This window comes from Crocuta crocuta, unplaced genomic scaffold, assembly GCF_008692635.1.
Source record: "Crocuta crocuta isolate KB4526 unplaced genomic scaffold, BGI_CrCroc_1.0 scaffold32, whole genome shotgun sequence".
NCBI classification, from domain to species: domain Eukaryota; kingdom Metazoa; phylum Chordata; class Mammalia; order Carnivora; family Hyaenidae; genus Crocuta; species Crocuta crocuta.
Window position 1 is genome coordinate 13,434,017 of NW_027529424.1, and position 15,077 is coordinate 13,449,093.

At 47.7% G+C, this 15,077-nt stretch overlaps 1 long non-coding RNA gene across 1 annotated transcript in view; it reads left to right on the forward strand.

The window, feature by feature from the left end:
• Positions 1 to 14,501, forward strand: part of LOC144226945 (uncharacterized) — a 15,264-nt gene extending 763 nt beyond the window's left edge. The window contains exons 2-3 of the long non-coding RNA XR_013333795.1: positions 12,904 to 13,027; positions 14,138 to 14,501. This is a non-coding gene — a long non-coding RNA (uncharacterized LOC144226945). The remainder of the gene's footprint in view (positions 1 to 12,903; positions 13,028 to 14,137) is intronic.
• Positions 14,502 to 15,077: the final 576 nt, after the last annotated feature.

Sequence of the window (15,077 nt, forward strand, 5' to 3'; positions counted from 1 at the left end):
CGTGGACGCCCACGCCTGTGGGCAAGCCGACCCCGGGCTGGGGGCGTCCGGAGAGGTGCGGACGGTCCTCCGGGGCGCGAGGCGCAGGACTCCCGGGCGCCATTTCCTCAGGATGAGCCCTGAGGCTTGCTGGCTTCCAGAGCTTTCTGCGGGGGTGGCGGAGTGTCCCGACTCACCGGAGCGGGGCGGGGGGTGGCCCCGAGCACGTGGCTGGAGGGGCCGCGTCCCAGAGCTGATGGCTGCGTGGGGGAGAGAACACGGACCGGGCGCCCAGGAAGGTGCCGCAGGGCCCGGGACGCTCCCCGCCCACGCCGCTTGTCCACACCCGCTCGCGCCCCCCCACTCCGCTTGTCCACACCCGCTCGCGCCCCCCACTCCGCTTGTCCACACCCGCTCGCGCCCCCCCACTCCGCTTGTCCACACTGTCAGTGTCCGCGCTGAGTGCGGTGGGGACGGGGTGCAGCGCGGACTCTGCGGAAGGAGGGGTCACAGTGCGCGGAGGACCCACGGCCCAGGCTGAAAGAGCAAAGTCTCCGCAGGGGCTTCTTGCTTCCTGGGGAAATGCGTAATTACCCGAATTCAAGGAGGCGGGAGCTCGGGAGCAGGTAAGACAGCAGAAAGTGATGCGGCGCTGGGGGGCCACGGGCGNAGACTGCGTCATCCTACCCGAGGGTGACTTCTGTCTCCACATAGAACATGTATTTAGTGACTTAACAGGGGAAGCGTTCTTCTAGAGTCTTCTAAAATAATGTTCACCAAACATCAGGTCGGTTTATTTCTCAACGGAGGGATTTGGGATGACTTTTTTTTTTTTTAGTTTTGTTTTTTAACATCACCTTTTGGTATTTGCCAAGAGTTGTGAATGTGTGTAATGTTTTCTTTTTAAAAACAAGTTTCATTCCTTAAAAATATGTGCAGGATAAGAAGATAAAAAGCAGACTTTGGGCTATGAGAAAAGGTTTTTGCTTTTTTTATTTATCCCAGAAGATTGAGCAGAGTACATACTAGAATTTTTATCTCCATTAGTGCTGCTTCAAGCACATAAGAAAGCGTAAAGAATGATTGCATTTCACGGAATCCGAGATGCCTTCAGCCACAAGGCCTAGCGCTGCTGTGTGAGTCACAAGTAAAGGAACGTTCTGCTGCCGAAGTGACGACAGGCTACCAGTTAAGATACAGTGTATCATGCAGAAGTTAAATTGTGAAAAAACGCACTGAGTCACACTACCCAGCTTGTTGTACACCACCGTCTACCCTTCTGCACAGCGCCTCCTGCGGTTTCCAACCTGTTCGTCTACGTCAGAGAGTTGAGGGACTCGTGGAAAACAAGTCACCTACAAAACAAGCAATTGGTAGGTATGTTACGAGCTTTGGCTAATGATTTTGACAAATGAAAGAACAACTTCTATGAGCAAAACTTTCCAAGAATATTTTTTCTAATTCCTAATATATATAGAATATCTATTTATGAAGCATCTATTATGTGGACACTGAAAAAACAAGAAAATCTGGACAGTGATTCACAAGGAGCCGAATAAGACGTTCCTTGCTCGTACGTACCCGTCAGCAAGAACACTTCAGCATCCATCCACGGACAGCGGTGCCTTTGTGGGAGCTGGGGATCCCGCGGGCGAGCCTGGGGAAACAGGCTCACAGACCCCGGTCCTGGCGGTGAACCCTAACATGGCCCGTGACCCAGCTCCAGCCCCTCTCGGCCATCTGTAGATTATCGGACTCCTTGAGGAGGGGACAGAAGCTCATGGAAGGAAGTAATGGCTGAGAACAGCCCAAATCTGGGGAGAGATCAGGACCTTTGAGTTCATGAACAAATTCAACCTAAAAATATCTTTTCCAGGACACATTATAATAAAATCAAAGTCAAATGGAGAATCTTTTATTTTTTTACATGAATGAATTTTTTTAAGCTTTGTTTTTAATTTATTTTGAGAGAGAGAGAGAGAGTGTGAGCAGGGGAGAGGCAGAGAGAGACAGAGACAGGGAGACAGAGACAGAGACAGAGAGGATCCCAAGTAGGCTCCTCACAGCACAGCCAGATATGGGGCTTGATCCCATGAGTATGAGATCATGACCTGAGCTGAAGAGTTGGACGTTTAACCAGCTGAGTGCCCCAGGTGCCCCTCGATGAGAGAATCTTAAAAGCAGCAAGCGAAGAGAATCTCACCTCCTGTAGGGAGCCCACGCGGTTATCTGTGCATTTCTCTGCAGACTCCTCGAGGCAGGAGGCAGCGGGAAAGTGCAGAAGGGGAAAACGGCCACCAACACTGTACCTGGCAAACCTGCCCTGCAGAAACGAAGGGCAGAGAGAGGCTTCCAGACACAAGCAGAAGGGGGCCAGCAGCAGACCTGCCTCAGGAGAGATGCCGCAAGAGGGTCTCCAGGCTCACCAGCAGCGAGTGAGTGTCCGAGAAGGTGCCGCCCCAGCAAGCACGAGGCTGGAGTCGCACCCACAACCTTGCAGGGCTCTGCTCTGCTCGTGCGTTAGCCGTTCTAGTAAAGAGTAGACAAGTGTGTTAAAAATATAGCTACAATAGTTTGTGACCTCAGAGACCTAAGAAGGGAGGGAATACAGAGCGGAGTGTGGGGTGGTATCAAAGTAAAGGTGTCACCAGTGCAGAATTCATTCTTCTATGAGTTTTCTCTGTAAGCCTCATAGTAATCACAGAGCCAAAGCCTATAGCAGATGAACAGGAGAGAGAGAAGAAAATCAAGGCGTAGCCCTGTGGAAAATCATCCGTTCACAAGGGAGGGCACCAAGAGAGAAAGTAAGTAACAGGAAACTATGAGCATCAGAAAGCAATGAATAAGACGACATCAATAAGTCCTTACTTATTAATTACTTGAAATGTGAAAGGACTGAATTTTTCAATCAAAAGGCATAAAGTGCCCGAATGGGTTTAGAAGCATGAGACCAAATCACAGTCGGCCTTTGAGATACTCACTGCGGCTTCGAGGACACACAGAGGTTCCAAGGGAAGGGATGGGAAAAGACGTTCTGTGCAAAGTCAAAGCCGAGGGTTGGGGGGCAGCCGCACCTCTGTCAGGCCAAATAGACCCGAACTCAAAGCTGTAATAAGACGGAGAAGATTATTACATAATGATGAAGGGGTCACTGCCTCAAGAGGATAAAATAATTGTAACTGTCTATGCATCTGGCGTCGGAGCCCCTGGATATGTTAAACAGATACCAACAGAGTTGAAGGGAGAAATAGACAGTAACAGGAGGGGAATTAAGTACCTGACTATTACCAACAGACAGACAGAAGATCAACAGAGAAACACTGGAATTGAACCACACTTTAGAACAAACGGACCTAACAGACACATACAGAGCATTCTCTCCAACAGCAGAATGCACACTCCTGTCAAGTGCTCACTGAAAACTCTCCAGGATAGATTGTGTGTTAGGGCACAAAAAATGGTCTCAGCAAATTTAAGACTAAAATCATACCAAGTATCTTTTCTGAGCACAATAATTAGAAATCATTAAGAGGAGGGAAGCTGGATTTTTACAAATGAGTTGGAATTAACATACTCCTGAGTCAAAGAAGAAATCAAAACAGAAATAAAAATATTGTGAAGCAAAAGCAGAAACACAGCATATTAAAACATATTAAATGCAACAAATACAGTTTTAGGAGCCAAGTTTATAAGTGTTAAATGCTTACGTAAACAGAAAAGAAAGATCTCAAATAAACAACCTAACTTTGGACTTGAATGAAATACAAAAAGAACAAACTAAGCCCAAAGTTAGCAGGAGGAAGGAAATAACAAAGATCAGAGCAGAAATAAATGAAGAGAATGAGATCAGGAAAATGGTAGAAAATATGAACAAAACTAAGAACTGGCTTTTTAAAAAAGATAAATAAAATTGACAAACTTTTATCTAGACTAAGAAAGAAAAGAGAGAAGACTCAAATAAATCACAAATGGAAGTGGAGACCTCACATTTAATACCACAGAAAAACAAAGGATCATAAGAATGTACTGAAAACAACTATATGCCCAAAATTGAACAACCTGGAAGAAAGGGAGAATATTCTAGAAAGATACAACCTACCATGACTGACTCACGAACAACTAGAAAATCTGAACAGACTGAAATAAGGAAGGAGATTGAATCAGTAATCAGAAATCTTCCAACAAAGAAAAGCCCAAGCCCAGACAGTTTCCCTGGTGAATTCTACCAAACATTTAAAGATTTCACTCTAATCTTCAAACTCAGAAAATTAAAGAAGAGGAAACACTTCCAAACTCATGATATAGAGCCAACATTACAATGATAGCAAAGCCAGATAACAATGGTACAATGTAAGAAAACACTTGAAGATAAGGCTCATATCCCTGAAAACATAGGTGCAAATAATCTCAACAAAATATTAGCAAACTAAATCCAACCTACAATTAAAGGATCATACATCATGATCCAGTGGGATTATCCCTGGGATGCAAGGATGATTCAATATGCACAAATCAATAAATGTGACCCACAGTATTAACAACATGAAGGACAAGAATCCTGTGGTCATCTCAGCAGATACAGAAAAAGTGTTTGACAAAATTCAACATCTTTTCATGATAAAAACTTTCAACAAATTGGGTGTAGAAGAAACGTACCTCGACATAGTAAAGGCCACATGTGACCAGCCTACAGTTTGCATCATACTCAATGGTGAAAGGACGAAAGCTTTTCCTCTGAGATCGGGAACAAGACAGATGCCCACACTCACCACTTCCGTGTATCACGACACCGGGACTTTTAGTCTCCGCGTCTAGGTGGAAAAAGGAAATAGGGAACCAAATTAGAAAGAAAGAAGTAAAATTGTCTCTGTTTGCAGATGACATGAACTTATATTTAGAAAATTCTAAAGACTCCAACAAAAAAACTATTAGATCGGGGTGCCTGGGTGTCTCAGTGGTTAAGCGCTGACTTCGGCTCAGGTCATGATCTCACAGTTCATGGGTTCGAGCCCCGCGTCGGGCGGGCTCTGTGCTGACAGCTCAGAGCCTGGAGCCTGTTTCAGATTCTGTATCTCCCTCTCTCTCTGACCCTCCCCTGCACATGCTGTCTCTCTTTCTCCCTCTCTCTCTCTCAGAAATAAATAAAACATAGTCAATAGGTTCAGTACAGTTAGAGAATACAATATCAACATTGAGAAATCAGTTGTGTTTCTATATACTGAAATGAAATACCTAAATGAGAAAAATGTTAAATTATCCCATTTTTAATAGCATCAAAAAGAACAAAATATCTAGGAATAAATTTAACCAAGAGATGAAAGATCTGTACACTGAAAACTATGACTTTGAAAAAAGAAATTGAAGAAAAAACAAAAGGAAAAATATCCTGTCTTCATGGGAGAGTTAATATTGTTTATTTTTTTAAGTTTATTTATTTATTTTGAGAGAGACAGCGTGAGTGGGGGAAGGGCAAAGAGAGGGAGACAGAATCCCAAGCAGGTTGTGCACTGTCTGCATGGAACCCCATGTGGGGGCTCAAACCCACGAAACCGGGAGATCATGACCTGATGAAACCAAGAGCTGGATGCCTAACTGAGCTACATGGATGCTGCAAGAGTTAATATTGTTTAAAATGTTTGTATTACTCAAAGCTACCTGTAGATTCAGTGCCATCCCTATCAAAGTTCCAATGGCGTTTTTCACGGCATTCTTAAAATTCACACGCAACCACAATAGAGCAATCTTGAGAAAGAACAAAACTGGAGGCATCATACTTGCTGATTTCAAACTATATCACAAAGCTAAGTAATCAAAACTTACTTATGATACTGGTATAAAAACAGGCACATAGACCCATGTGAACAGAACAGAGAGCCTAGAAATAAACCCACACATATATGGTCAACTAATTTTCATTGTGGGAGCAAGTAGGGAGATAGTCTCTTCAATAAATGTTGTTGGAAAAACCAGATAATCACAGAATGAGACTGGACACCTATCTTATACGACTCAAAAAAACTAACTTGAAATGGATTAAAGACTTAAACATGTGACCTGAAACAATAGATCTCCTAGAAGAAAATGGGAAAATATGACATTTATCTTGGCAACATTATTTGGATATGACACTGAAATTGCAAGCAACAAAAGCAAAAATCATCAAATAGGACTTTTTCAAACTAAAAGCTTCTGCACACAAAGGAAATAATCAACAAAATGAAAAGGCAACTTCTGAAATGGGAACAATATTGGCAAACCATGTATCTGGTAGGTACTTAATATACAACTCAATAGAAAAACGAATAGTCCAATTAAAATATGGGCAGAGGACCTGAATAGACTGTTTTTTCAAAGAGACATCCAGATGGCTAACAGGTAGTGTTCAGCATCACACTAATGATTGGAAAAATACAAATCAAAACCACAGTGGGCCACCACTTCACACCTGTGAAGTTATCAAAAGGACAAGAGATAACAGGTGTTGGTGAGGATGTGAAGTGAAGGGAATCCCCACTCACTGTTGGTGGGAATGTAAACTGGTGCAGCCACCGTGGAAAACGAAGGAAACAAAGTCATGATATTGAAGAGATGTCTGTACCCCTGTGTTCATTGCACCTTTGTTCACGATTGCCAAGCTATAGAAACAACGGAGTGTCTGTCTCTGGATGAATCGATAAAGAATCTGGGGTGTGTGTGTGTGTGTGTGTGCGCGCAATGGAATATTATTCAGCTACGAGAGAAAGGAAATCCTGCCATTTGTGACAACATGGATGAAACTTCAAGGTGTTTTGACATGTGAAGGAAGTCGGAGAAAGACAAACACAGTATGATCTTACATGTGGAATCTAAAAAAGCTGAACTTAAAAAAAGTAAACAGGTGAATGTGTAAAAGCAGAGAGCATGGCGGAGATTGCCATGGGCTGGGGGTGGTGCGATGCGGGGGACACACACTACCAGCTGTAAGATACGTTCCGAGGATCTAGTGTGCAGCGCCGGTGCTTCCCAGTGCGGCATCTTACACTTGGCATCTGCTAAGAGTGAGGATCTTCAGTGTCCTCTCCACACACACACACACACACACACACACAGTAATTGTGGGAGGTCATAGAGGTGTTAACCATCTTGCACTACAAATGTGTATCAACTCATGCCATTTTACACCTTAAGCCTACACAATTCTACATATACATCAATTATATCTCAATAACGCTGAAAAAAGGAAATCCTCCACAATATTTCTTTCCAATTTTTATTCCAATTTTTAAAATGACTGTGTAAGATTACATAGATGAACTTATACATGGAATTTTATATATTTTGAGCACTTTCCATGTTAACAAAAATTTGGATGCCATCCATCCTCACATTGTACGAGCATCATAAGTCATTTAACAATTACTCTACTATTGCGGACACATGTAGTGTCCAATTTTTCTCTCAAAGTAGGCACATTATAGACACTTAAGTAAGTTCCCTTGAGGGAAGCTCAGACAACACAGATCTAGAACTTGTATAGAATTTCACGCACCAGAATGTCATTCTGGACCCTCACTTTTAATAGACGGCTAGTTTATAAAATACATACTATAGAGCAACGAAATTTAGTATTCTAACAAAATACTCATCTATATGAATTTTGATAGTTCCTTTAAAAATAGAGCGTAGAGCATGGCACAATGTATAAAGAAGCTGAACCACTTTGTTGTGCACCTGAAACTGATGTAACATTGTGTGTCAGCTATACTCAAAAAGTTAAAGAGAATAATAGTTTTTTTAATGTTTTATTTCTGAGAGAGAGAGAGGGAGAGAGAGCGTGAGCAGGGGAGGGTCAGAGAGAGAGGGAGACACAGAATCTGAAGCAGGTTCCAGGCTCTGAGCTGTCAGCACAGAGCCTGACGCGGGGCTCGAACCCACAACCGTGAGATCATGAGCTGAGCCGAAGTCGGACGCTTAACTGACTGAGCCACCCAGGTGCCCCAGGAGAATAATAGTTTGAGTAGATACTTTTTCTTTTTTTTTTTGTAAGGAAATTTAAAAAAAAATTTTTTTTAACTGTTTTATTTATTTCTAGGAGAGAGAGAGAGACAGCATGAGCAGGGGAGGGTCAGAGAGAGAGGGAGTCACAGACTGAAATAGGCTCCAGGCTCTGAGCTGGCAGTCAGCACAGAGCCCGACGCGGGGCTCGAACCCACGAACCGCGAGATCATGACCTGAGCGAAAGTCGGACGCTTAACCGACTAAGCCACCCAGGCGCCCCTAGTAGACACTTTTTCTTAAGTTGGAGGTCAATTCCTTCCTATTTCTATGGGTCAGTCATGCACGTAAGCTGTTTCACGGTCAAAATACTGAGAGTGAGGAAGCCAGTATTGCCGCTGTGTGGGGAAGGTAAATATTGGTTGTGCTGTCACATCTCCCCGTTTTGGTGGCCACAGGGGCAGTTGGAATAAAACATGCCTGTGTGCAGGTGCACGCATGAGTCTCCTACCATGTGACGTGATCCTTTTTTATTCTAATATTCAAGAGAGGTCAGGGATGTGAGTTACAAGAACATGGTCAGGGTGTGAAGGTTTACATACAAGGTACTTGTCTGAGTTTGGGCGTCTGTGGAAAAAAAAGATATTGTGAGAAATCAGTTGATATACTTTAAATCTTTATTACTGGACAAGTAAAAAAAAATAGCTGATAATTTATTACTCGTTAAACACTCAGCATTAAATCAAGGATGAATTTCATTTATTTCATAAGACCAGTATTAACGGGAAGAACAGGGAGGAGGTAAAGGTGTCCCAGATTCGCTTCTTTGAGGCACTAACAACGTTGGTGTTGCCATGTTTGACCCTTCCCACCGCGGCCGTGGTCCTCCCCTGCTGAGGGCGTTGTCTGAGGTCTGTCCACGCTGCAGCCACAGAATGAACTGCACGTGTCTAAAACGGAAAGACGTTTCCTCCAAAGATATTGTCCCTAAGTATCTGGATACGTTGTAGATATTCCCCTTTTTATGTGCCTCTCAGGGTTTCAGTTCATATCAGCAAACACAACTGTGAGAAATTCTCTACTCGTAGGAAAGTCACTGAAGTTCGTTTGAGCTGGCTTAGCCGCGCCTCGCTGCCCTGGGAACGGCCTTCTTCAGTTCCCCCGATGACGCTTCCGGGAAGCCCGCCTGGAGAGAGCTTTGTCCTGCTGCTGGGATGGCGGTGTGGCTGCCCGCGGGACTGTCGTTGCTCGGGCGGCCGTGACGAATCACAGGGTGGGGCATCCCAACGACAGACGGTCACTGTGACACGTCCTGGAGGCTGGATCCGGGTGTGGGCACAGCCCCTGACCCCCCGTGGACGTCCGGGTGCCGTCTCCTCCCCGCTCCTCACGTGGTCGACCCTCTGTGCCTGTACACGCGTGTCCTGATCGCCTCTTACAAGGACGCGGGTCAGATTGGATTAGGGCCCACCGCAGTGACCTCATTTCCCTTTTCACCTCTTCCAAGACTCCATCGCTAAGTATGGCCCCATTCTGAGTCCACATGTGAACTTCACGATTCAGCCCGTGGCAGGTATGAAGAGCTTCAGAGTCAGAGCCAGGCGTTAGCTAGTGGTACTTTACCTCCTTTCGTCCTGGTTTTCTTCTCTGAAAAGTGGGAATAACATTATCTCCTTCATAGATTGTGTGAGGATAAGTCAGACTGTATCCACAACGCCAAGTTCTGTTCTTGACACGGAGAGGGTGAGTGCTCGGTAAATCTTGGTCCCTTGACCTACGTTCCTTTTTTCTCACCACTTTCTCCCAACGTCCATCTACTGCCTTCCCATTTGTCCTGAGATTTTAGTTTCAGGAGCTCAGCCACAGCTTCGTAATCTGCAGACACACCTCCCACGGGCCTGTGTCCAACTCTGCATTCGTTCTTTCATCTGCGCATTCAGAGGGCAGCTGTGTGTCTCTTTTTATTTATTTGGGTTTTTAAAATTTTTAAATATTTATTTTTGAGAGAGAGACAGAGCACGAGTGGGGGAGGGGCAGAGAGTGAGGGAGACACAGAATTTGAAGCAGCTCCAGGCTCTGAGCTGTCAGCACAGAGCCTGAAGTTAACTGACTGAGCCACCCAGCGCCCCAAGATGATTGTTGTAAAGTCTTTGTGGAATAAATTTCATGTCTGAGCTTTCTCAGGGATAGTGAATTTTGTTCCTTTGAATGAGCCATGTTTTCCTGTTTCTTTGTATGCCTTATGATTTTTTGTTGTTGTTGCTGAGAATTGAGTGTTTGATTTTATTTACTTTAAAACGTTTATTTTTGAAAGACAGAGCGAGCACCAGTGGGCGAGGGACACACGGAATCTGAAGCAGGCAAGGTTTCGAGCTGTCAGCACAGGGCCCGACGTGGGGCTCGTACCCACGAGCCATGAGATCGTGACCTGAGCCACCCAGCACCTGACTCTTGATTTTACCTCAGGTCATGATCCCAGAGTCGTGGCATTGAGCCTGTGTCGGACTCCGCACTGCGAGTGGGGAGCCTGTTTGGGATTCTCTTTCCCTCTGCCCCTCTCCTCTGCTCTCACACTGTCTCTCAAATAAAACAAAAATTTTTAAAAAGCAAACAAAACATTTCTTCTAAATTGCTACTCAAAACATAGTGCAAGGATGGGAAGGTGTCAGAGGATTTCACTTACGGCATGAAGAAATACGGTGGGCTAAAAAAGCCAGTAAATCTCTTCATGTTTCCGATGGAAAAGTATTTTAAGAACCAGGCATAATAACCCTTGTAAATTGTCTCAGTTAACCGCTCGTCATCAAGCTTGTGAGGCATCTCATCGGGAGCAATTTCAGCCCTAAGAGCATGTGAACACAGATCTCTGACAGATCTCAACCGAGCGTGTTTCCGTCCTGGTGCAGCAGGTGGGAGGGGAAAGGAGCCGGCGTTATGGCCGCCACTCCTGGTTTCCGCTTCATGATTAGAGATAAGATTCTATCCAAGAGCTTTATTTGTCTCGGCCTCAGAAGAGAAGACTCAAGGTTGGCTCTGAGTGTACTTGGTTCACCTGCTGAAGAGAAGGCTGGTCGGCCGGGTTCCGGGGAGTGTGAGCCCCGCGTGGCGCCCGTGCGGCCGTAACCACAGGGAGGTCGTCAGGGGGCTCCCCGTGGAGAGAGGCACGGATGACCCACTCCTCCCGAGGAGAAGCCACTTCTCGAGTTCTGTCCACGTGGGCCGGGAGCTTTGGGAGGAACTCGAATCACTTACTTCTTCAGGGTGTGAACGGTCACCGTGTCCTGGTGAGGCCCCTGCTGCAGTTTGACGGGTGTCCTGTGTCCTTCGCTGCTGAGATGCTGGGAAGCTTCTCGCCACGTGGGCCTCACATCCCCCGTGGCATCGGCTCGCTGCTGAGCTGCCGGCGCTTGACTGGTGCTCCAGGCAGCCAGGAGTGATCAGAAGCAGCTTGCGGCTGGTTTACAAGGTCCTTATTCCGTGGTTGTCCGACTGTGCTCTGCAGGGACTCAGGGGGTCTTTGCTGAGTTCCTGGGATGGCAAGGAGAACGAGGCTGCGAGCAGGGCCTTCAGTCAGCGCAGACGGCAGCCCCTCGCACGCGCAGTCACGCGGGTGACAGTCACCTTACAGGCATCGCGGCCAGGGCACGTTTTATGACAGTTTCCCAGAAAACCTCAGTGACGGGTCTTGTTCTATTCAAAGCAGGTCATTGCAGCCTTTCTCTGCGCCATGCAGGCGGTGTCTCCAGGGAAAACCCTGTCCCGCTGAGCCCCCCTCGCCCCGTCCGTGCCCTGGAGATCCCTCCGTCCCACGCTGGGGCGGCGGCCAACGTGCTCACTCTCTCCGTCTTGGGACTTCTGGAGTCTAGATCTTGTGGGGAGAAGCCCGGGCTGGTGTTCCGGAGACACGGGGCGCGTCCGATAGCCGCAGCCAGCTTCGGGCCCAGGAGCGGGCGTTTGAGTCCACGTAGCCACAGAGCAGCCGGGTGTCCGCATCGCTGGACGTGGCACCGTGAGCTGTGTGGTTACTGCGCCGGTGGCCGGGCAGCGGCACATTCGGCCGCCCTTTCCTGACTGGCACAGCGCAGCTAACGGGGCTGGGGACGGACCCCCACACGGGGCTTCAGGTCCGCTTGGAAAACCCACTCTGGCCAAACGTGCGCTCACGTGACGCTTCTAGAGTAAATAAAAACGATCCGCCATTTGGAGAAGTTGAGAATTTATCATATTCGAATACAGGAAAGTATATAATACGTCACACTCATCGCACTCCAGGGCTCTCTGGTCCTGCCTGGCGCGGCGGGGCCAGGCATTCGCTTTGAGTTCTTATTCATTTAGGGAACTTTTAATCTTTCTAAACTTCTACTTTTTGTTTGTGTATTTGTTTGACCGTTAGGCTTGCTAGTGGCTTTTTGGATTCTTTACTTCTTTTTTTTTTAACGCTTATTTATTTTTGAGACAGAGAGAGACAGCGTGAGCAGGGGAGGGTCAGAGAGAGAGGGAGACACAGGATCTGAAGCAGCTCCAGGCTCTGAGCCGTCAGCACAGAGCCCGACGCAGGGCTCGAACTTATGAATCGTGAGATCATGACCTGAGCTGAGGTCGGACGCTTAACCGGCTGAGCCCCCAGGTGCCCCAGGATTCTTTTGCTTCTAACTGAAGATGTTTTCTGCACGTCTGCTAGGATTCCCCTCCCCCCCACCCCAAGACGGTCAAACGTTTTCATCTCACGGTGGCCCCTCTGAAGGTTCTGTTGTGTTTCAGAGGCTTCCTGCTCCGAGTCTTGCCTGAGCTCTGGCGTCAGGAGCAAGTGCCTTGCTGAGTCGGTGGCCCCCCTTTGCTTCTGCATCTGCGGGGGGAGGGGGGTGGCTGCCGTGAGAGACGGAGCTGTGCGGGCCTTGCGGGTTTGGAGCGACCCCAGGGCCCACCCGCTGGGTGGTCTGTCTCCTCCAGGTGCCTTCCGGAAGCGCAGTGCTGTTCCACGCTTGTCCTGGGAACGCCCCTGGCTAATGTGCACACTTAGAGCCGAGTTACCAGGCACACCCTTCCCATGTGTGATGTTGCTTTTTCTTTCAAGGTAAGTTAAAATTTGCCCTTTTGACAAGAAGATCATACAGAACCCGTTTCCACTGCAGCGGCAGGAGGAGACGAAGGCTGACGGGCGTGCTGCAAAGGCACTGTGGCAACACAGGGACCCAGGAGGGGCCGGCGAGGGGCAGGCGGCACCCACGGGCAGGGACTAAGCCCAGGGGCCACGGGCCCTCATGCTCCAATCTCTTGCGTTTTTCTTGGGAGCAAAGGGCTGTCAAGGATGTTGTGTTAATGTGCACATGTTTCCAGGAGACGCACACTTTCCCGGGGATCTGACTGCAGACATTCAGGCCTGCAGGTGGCAGCTGCCTGACGGGGGGCTCGGGACCAGCCCCTGGGGCCTCGGAGGGGCTGGGCGCATGGGCAGCTTTGCCGGATGGGGCCCTGTGGCGAAGCCCGGACGCGGCCAGGAGGGAAGGGCTGCAGACGTGAAGCCTGTAAGGTGGCCAGGGCTGGGCAGCAGGAAGGCCCCGGGACACTGACACGCGCCCACTTAAGGCTCCTCTGTGGCCCCTCCGCGGAGTGTCCGCTGTGACACGCCCGCCGCCTCCCGCAAGCCCGTCCACCCTCTCGGCGCCTCCGAAGGAGAACCCGAGCTGCCTCCTCCCCTCCCTCGGGCACTAGATTTCTACACATGGGGCAACGTGCCAGCATGTTTTTCTTTAAGCTTCTGGAATCTGGATTTAAAAAACAAATTTGTTAAAGGGTAACAATTTTCTTTACTTAACTGAAGGATTTACATGGAAAGCTTTCATTAAGGTAGAATCTCAGCTACAAAATTTTGATTAGGCTAGAAATTTAAAACGACATCAACACACAAACACCCGTATTGGACCAAATCCCCAGTTTGACAAGAGCGGGCTCTTCTAAGAATGGCCCTCGATGGGGCCCGGCGTGAGCTGCCGGTTTGGGCTGTGAACCGAGTGGCCAGGACCCGGCTTGGCTGAGCCCAGACCCTGCGGTCACTGGCCCTGGAGGAGTCCGAGCGNTCCGCATCCCCAGGGCTGAGCTCCATGGCTTTAGTGGTAAATGCTTGATAAGCTCACACGACTCACAGGCTTATCTGTTTCATGAAGTAATACTTCCTCCTTTCCAGAACTCTCTTTTCAGGAAACAACCAGAAGTACACATAAGACATAACATACAAGGATTTCACTGTGGATTTATTTATAAGAGCAAAGAAATGGAAGGAAGGAAAAGTGAATTGCTGTGCAAGTGACAAAATCGCATGTAGCATCGCCACCATCATCAGGGAAATGCAGATCGAACTTGCAGCGAGCTCTCACCTCACACCTGCCAGAGTGATCGTATCAGGAAGGAGGAAGTAACCAGCGTTGTTGAGGATGTGGAGAAAAGGGGACCCTCCTTCCCTGCGGGTGGGAGTGGAGGGGGTGTGTCCCCTGCAGAAAACAGTAATGAGGTGCCTCACAGAGTCAGAAATAAAACCACCACCCAATCCAGCCATTCCCCTTCTGGGCGCGTGTCCAAAGGAAATGAAACAGGATCTCAGAGAGAGGTCTGTATTCCCCTGTGCAATGAAGCAGGATTCACAGTAGCCAAGAACTAGAGGCAATTTAAATGTCCATCAGGGGTGAATGCGGAGGGTGTGGCACATGCATACAATTACTCAGCAATAAGGAATAAGGAAATCCTGCCTTTTGCACGAGGTGATGGACTTGAGGGCGTTACACTGGGTGAAAAAAGTGAGACAGAGAAAGATACCTGCACGCTATCACTCATTTATGGAATCTAAAAAAAAAAGCGAAATTATAGAAAAAGTACTAGGGGGGCGCCTGGGGGGCTCAGTCGGTTGAGCGTCCGACTTTGGCTCAGGTCATGATCTCACGGTTCGTGGGTTCGAGCCCCGCGTCAGGCTCTGTGCTGACGGCTCGGAGCCTGGAGCTGCTTCACATTCTGTGTCTCCCTCTCTCTCGACCCCTCCTCTGCTCCCACTCTGTCTCTCTCTCTGTCTCTTTGTCTCATCTCTCTCAAAAATAAGCATTAAAAAATGTTTAAAAAAAAAAGAAACAGTAGAA